This window comes from Dipodomys ordii, unplaced genomic scaffold (assembly GCF_000151885.1).
Source record: "Dipodomys ordii isolate 6190 unplaced genomic scaffold, Dord_2.0 Scaffold1, whole genome shotgun sequence".
In the NCBI taxonomy this organism is placed as follows: Eukaryota; Metazoa; Chordata; class Mammalia; order Rodentia; family Heteromyidae; genus Dipodomys; species Dipodomys ordii.
In genome coordinates this window covers 45,514,827-45,520,774 of record NW_012267217.1, presented here as the reverse complement: position 1 = coordinate 45,520,774, position 5,948 = coordinate 45,514,827, and the positions used below count along the sequence as shown (strand labels likewise).

General features: G+C 37.6%; 1 pseudogene; it reads left to right on the top strand.

Moving 5' to 3' along the window:
* The first annotated feature begins 3,425 nt into the window (after nucleotides 1–3,425).
* LOC105999686 lies at nucleotides 3,426–3,862 on the top strand (annotated as a pseudogene).
* Nucleotides 3,863–5,948: the final 2,086 nt, after the last annotated feature.

The window sequence follows — 5,948 nt, the reverse complement described above, 5'->3', positions numbered from 1 at the left end:
ATAACAGGCTCATTTTTTGTTTTAAAATATGTGGCTGATGTCCTTCTTCTACCCCCCTTTTAAATTAGAGAAACCTGATGTCTACAGAGTACTAAATCATTAGTCTTACAATTTATATAATGCCTTTCTCTCAAGACTTAATAAAACTGCATTAACCTCCAATAGGATAACATCTACTATACTGTCATAGAACCTAACCTTATTGAATTACCATGTGTGAAATGCCCATAACTCAAGTAACAGCAGGTGCAAAATAGAGAAGCAGGCAGAAAAGTGACAGTAATTTTTAACATCCACACCAGCTGGCAAGAAGGACAGGTGTCTAATTCCTCAGTCTTTAAAAATAACTTTTGAAAAGCCTACACTGCAGAAGCAAATACTTTCAAGTGTGTTTTAACTGTCTTCAAGTTATGCTTCTGATAATATAATAGTAGAAAATTAATTTTTACCTCAAAACTGTATTTGACTACTAAATAACATAAGGAAACTTATTCTCCTTATTAAACAAAATAATTATAGATTGTAAAAATCAAATTTTATTTTTTAGACTTCCTAGTAATATTTCTCAAGAAGCATTGTATGGAAGAGAATTTATTTTTTATCTTTCCCAAACTCTACATCCACTTTTTTTTCATAATGGCAAATGGAACTTAGAGCTCAATGGCATGAAGAAAAATATGTTCTTTAAGTCCTAAGTCCAGAGAAAAATATGAACCTATAGTTCTGTTCAGTAAACCAAGTCTAGGCCCCAAAGAAAAAAAGATATTCAATGTATGCATGTGATAGAGGTGGTAGGAGATGTGAAGTGCATCCTGGGAGAAAGGGTGGATGGGATACAGGAGAAAGATGGGAGTGGTGACTCTAGTATTGGACACTTAGGTGGATGTGTTAAATTGTAACAACTTTGCACAACTTTCTGAAATTCAGAAATAAAATATTTTCAAGAAGAAGAGATTAAATGTCAAGAACCCCGAGTCCAAACTAAAGAACAAAAGTGCCTGCAACTGTAGAGAAAACTGAAAAGGGGGAATAAATGAAGAACTAACTCAGGCAATGATCTCAATTTTACAGTTTGATGAGTGAGCACCAGACTAAGAAAGTGTCAGTGCATAGAGAAGGTTGAAGGTGGTGGGGAGTCTTTCTGGAACCTTCAGACCAAGATGGATTTTCTTTAATGACCAGTAGTATTTGAGAGAAGTACAAATTATATCTCTCCCAGGATTTTATCTACCAGCAAAGTGGCTGGTCAGTGCTACTCCGCCTCTGTCAGTTATGGCAAAAACAAGAAGCAGTTGCCTTCTTTCCCTTCTCTAAGAAGGGAAAATGTAGTCATTCTCAGAACTCACATTCTAGAAGGCTCTTTTCCAACCCTCTTTCAACCACACATACCCAGAGCCAAGGAGTTTCCCAAGAAATAGAGCATGTCTCTCAGAGCTCAAGTCCCCATTCTTAAGCCACTCTAGATACCCATGAACCCACACTTGCTGCCTGATCAGTTTAAGTTTCTCTTCTAGCACATTAGGGGGATTTTTCTTATATCTGCTGCCCTCCTAAGAGAAAAATCTTTACTGATGTGTGCAACCTTAAGACCAAAAAAGCAGCCAATGCTGTCTGTTTGTTTTAAATGAAGAATGGTTTCACCTATGAGACCCTGCAGTTTAGGATGGAGTTGGCAATAGGAAGTGGAGAAAAGGCTCCTACCATCTGCAACAGATCACCAAAAAGCCCAGAAATCTGGTCTTCTAAAGCCAATCTGGTCTTCTAAATTATTATTTTTGTCAAGAGAAGACACCAAGGCACAGACTATTAAACAGTTTGCTAGTTTGATTGATAACTAAACATGTAAATCTATGGAAAGTAGTCCTCAATTTGTATATTTGTCCCAAGTTGCTCATGTGATTTTTTTTTCATGGCATGGCTCCAGGGGTAGACCAACAGACTTGAGCTAAAATCCCAAGTGAGAGTCACAAAGTCCTGAGATCAAGCCCTGGTACAGACACAAAAGAAAAAGGAAAAGAAATAACTAAAAAAAAACCCAGACATATACATTTTATTTTTGTTTATATACATGTATATGTGTGTATTTGTAGATGTATAGATGTCTGTGTGTCCATACATAGATACAAACAGATGGAAGGGGATTTTTGGGGGGTCCGGTCATGGGGCCTGAACTCTGGGCCTGGGCGCTGTCCCTCAGCTCTTCAGCTCAAGGCTAGCGTTCTACCCCTGGAGCCACAGCGCCACTTCCGGCTTTTTTCTTTTTGCTTATGTGGTGCTGAGGAATCGAACCCAGGGCCTCAGGCATGCAAGGCAAGCGCTCTACCACTGAGCCACCTTCCCAGCCCCGGAAGGGGATTTTTTAACTACTTTACAATATGTCAAAAACTGAGTTCATAATATGTATGCATTTCTACTTCATGGTAATCAAGGTAATCATTGGGTGACAACTGATAATGTTGTATGTGAACTTTACATCAGCAAAAGTTTCCAAATGTCAAATGTATCCTTATATCTATTTACTTTTACATCTTAGTGTATTAGACTTTCATCGGAAGAATCAAAGCATTCCCTAATGAACAGGTGTTCTGAGGCCAGGCTTAGGTTCAAATCCTAATGCTTCCCCTTTTCAGCTGTACAAGTATGACGAATTTACTTGAATCTTTCAAGTTCATCTTCTTTGAGATGCTGTTTAATGGGATTGTTTTGTGGATTAAAATAAAGAATGTTAATTATTAGGCATGTAGCAAGCACTCAAATATTATTCCTCGCGGTTTCTTTAGTACTATCCTCTGAGTTTTTATGAATGTGTTGTATATTGTATTAACTTTCTTTTTATAGGAAGATAAATGCAGAAAACTACTCACTCAACTGGGCAAAAATAAGAAATAGGAATAGACCAGGTCCTGGTCAAAGGTAATTCAGGATAAGTGAGTGCTAATTCATCAATCTACAATGTGTAATATTATATACCCTCTCTCCTTAAAGCACTTTGCCTTTTGGTCTCCGGGTATCTGTGATGCTACTCTTTTGCTTTTCCTCTGAACTCTTCCACTGCTTCTTATCTCATTGGTGAGTACTTGTTCTCTGCTCATGTGCTAAATCTTATTGATGCTTAGAATTCTGTCTTCAATGATCTTTTCTTATTCTGGATACTCTCCCTGGATGACCTCAGCCATTCTTCTTTTTTTAAATTATTATCTATATATCTTTATCTTCAATAATGTTTCTTCCATGCTTCAAGATGGCGTATATATATATATATGTATATATGTGTGTATACACATATATATTCCATATAGAGTATATATGTATGTCATACATATATCAGTTTCCTTGTTATGTTCCACTGAAATCGCAAAAACAAACATCAAAAACAGAGCATAGGCAGTCTGAATCGCGGTGTGACGATGGAGTAGGTAGCTGAGGTCTCGCCCATGGTCCGACTAGCCTTTACTCTGCCTTGCTTGCGTGAGCTTCAGCAGAATTCGAGATGGCTGGTGGTAAGGCTGGGAAGGACTCCGGAAAGGCCAAGACAAAGGCGGTTTCCTGCTCGTCGGCTTGCAGTTCTCAGTTGGCCGTATTCATCAACATCTGAAATCTAGGACAACCAGCCATGGGCGTGTGGGAGCGACTGCGGCTGTGTACCTGGAGTACCGCATCGCTGACATGCTTGAACTGGCAGGAAATGCATCACAAGAATTAAAAGTAAAGCTTATTACCCCTCGTCACTTGCAACTTGATATTCATGGAGATGAAGAATTGGACTCTCTCATCAAGGCTACCATTGCTTGTGGTGATGTCATCCCCCACATCCACAAGTCTTTTATTGGGAAGAAAGGACAACAGAAGACTGTCTAAAGGAGGCCTGGACTTCTTATCATCTCAGGACTCTACTCTTAACAGCTGTCCAGTGTTGCTGATTCCAGTGGACTGTATCTCTGTGAAAAAAAGCACAATTTTGCCTTTTTGTAATTCTATTTGAGCAGGTTGAAAGTTTAATTAGCTTTCTAATCAACCAAATTTCTGCATTCGAGTCTTAACCATATTTAAGTGATACTGTGGCTTCAAAGAAGCTATTGATTCTGTAATAGTGGGTTAGGTTTGAGTTAACTGTTTTTAAATAAACTGGATTTTAATTGTGATACAGAAGTTATAGTAATAACATTTGGTTTTGTACAGACATTATTTCCAGTCCAGTGGATAAACTCAATAAAGGTCATATCCCCCCCCCCAAAAAAAACAAACAAAAGCAAACAAAAAACAACAGAGCATATAATTTCTCTCAAATAATGCACAGTGACTTGCACAACTTTACCGGAACCTTAACCGTAGGTTCATATTCTATCAATAACCAATCTGCCTCCTTAACATTTTTTAAACTAGTCCAATTCTTCTCTTTTCTCTCTTTGCCACACTGGGATTTGAATTCAGGGTCTTGCATTTGCTGGGCAAATGCTCTACCACTTGAGATACACCTCTCCCTCTCTCTCTCCATTCCCCTTCACCCCATTTTTCATGGCTTTTGCTCAGTCACCAGATCTTTCCTAGATGATTGTGGCTCCTTTCCAATTCATATCAATTCAACAAGTCATCTTCCTAAAGGGTAAATCTGACCATGTCTCTCTCTTGCTTTAAACATTTCAAACGTTCTAACACGCCCCAGGTCTTATCTTTGTTTGTTAAACTCTTCCCCTTGACTCGCACACATCGATGTTCACCAGATTGAATTTGTGACAGCTGAACTCAATCATTTCTAGAAATCGATATCTGCTGCTCCTTCAGCACTTCTCTGTTTCATGACTTCTTTATCTAACTCCAGCACAGCAGTTAGACCTTGGCTAAGTCCTTAAGACTGTAGTCTGGACTGAAGAACAAATTTCTCCTGTTTTCCCAAGGTATGTTCTAACCCAAATAACATGTATTGTCCCTTCATTTTTAATCCCTTGGCCTTCTTATTATCTATAACCTCTGTTAGATACTGAATATGAAAATATAATATTGAATATAGTTATGATTGAATTGCTTTAGATCCTTCAATCCCTTCACTGCTTCTACAGTTTCCACTACCTTCTCCACTATTACCTCTCAAGAGAATACTCCATGCACATTCTCATGTTCCAGTTACTCAACAAGGGAATTTCCTTATTAATTTTTAAAATCTTGTGAACGGTCTGTGAAACTGCTCTCTTAGAAAAGTAATTTAATGACCAAGTCTAAAGAAAATCTTCCAGTTTTCAACCTCTCTGAAATATTTACCAATCGGACTTCTTGAAATTTTCTTTCACTTTGGCCTCTAGGGAAACAGATTTATTATATAATTATATATATATATATATATAGTAAAGATACTAGACAGAGGGGTTACAGTTGCATGAGCACTGTTAACCCCTCAGATTTATTCTTATAATTGAATAATACTACATTGTATATACATACCACATTTTCTTTATCAATCCATCAGTTAAAGGGCTGGTTCCATACCTTGGCAGTTGTTAATAGGGCTGCAATAAACATAAATGGGCAGGTATCTATACTGAATTACCTTCCTTTGGATATATGCCCAAGCATATTATCGAGTCATATGATAGTTCAATTTTACTTTTTGGAAGAATCTCCACACTGCTTTCCATAGCAACTACATTCATTTCTCCCATGAACAGAGTATAAGGATTCTTTTTGTCCCCACAGCCTCAACAGCATTTCATGTTGCTTGTGTCCTCTGTGATAACCATTCTGAGAAGAGTAAGACACATTTCCAGTATTGTTCTCATTTGCATTTTCTCTAAGATCAGGGATGGTGAACACTTTTTCATGTATTGTACTGTCCATTTGCACTTTTTCATTTTGAGATTTGTCTATTCCATTCATTGTCAGGTTGTGATTAGACAGCATGCTGATCTTTTTGGAATTACTTTTTTATGATCTCCTTACATATTCTATTTCTTAAT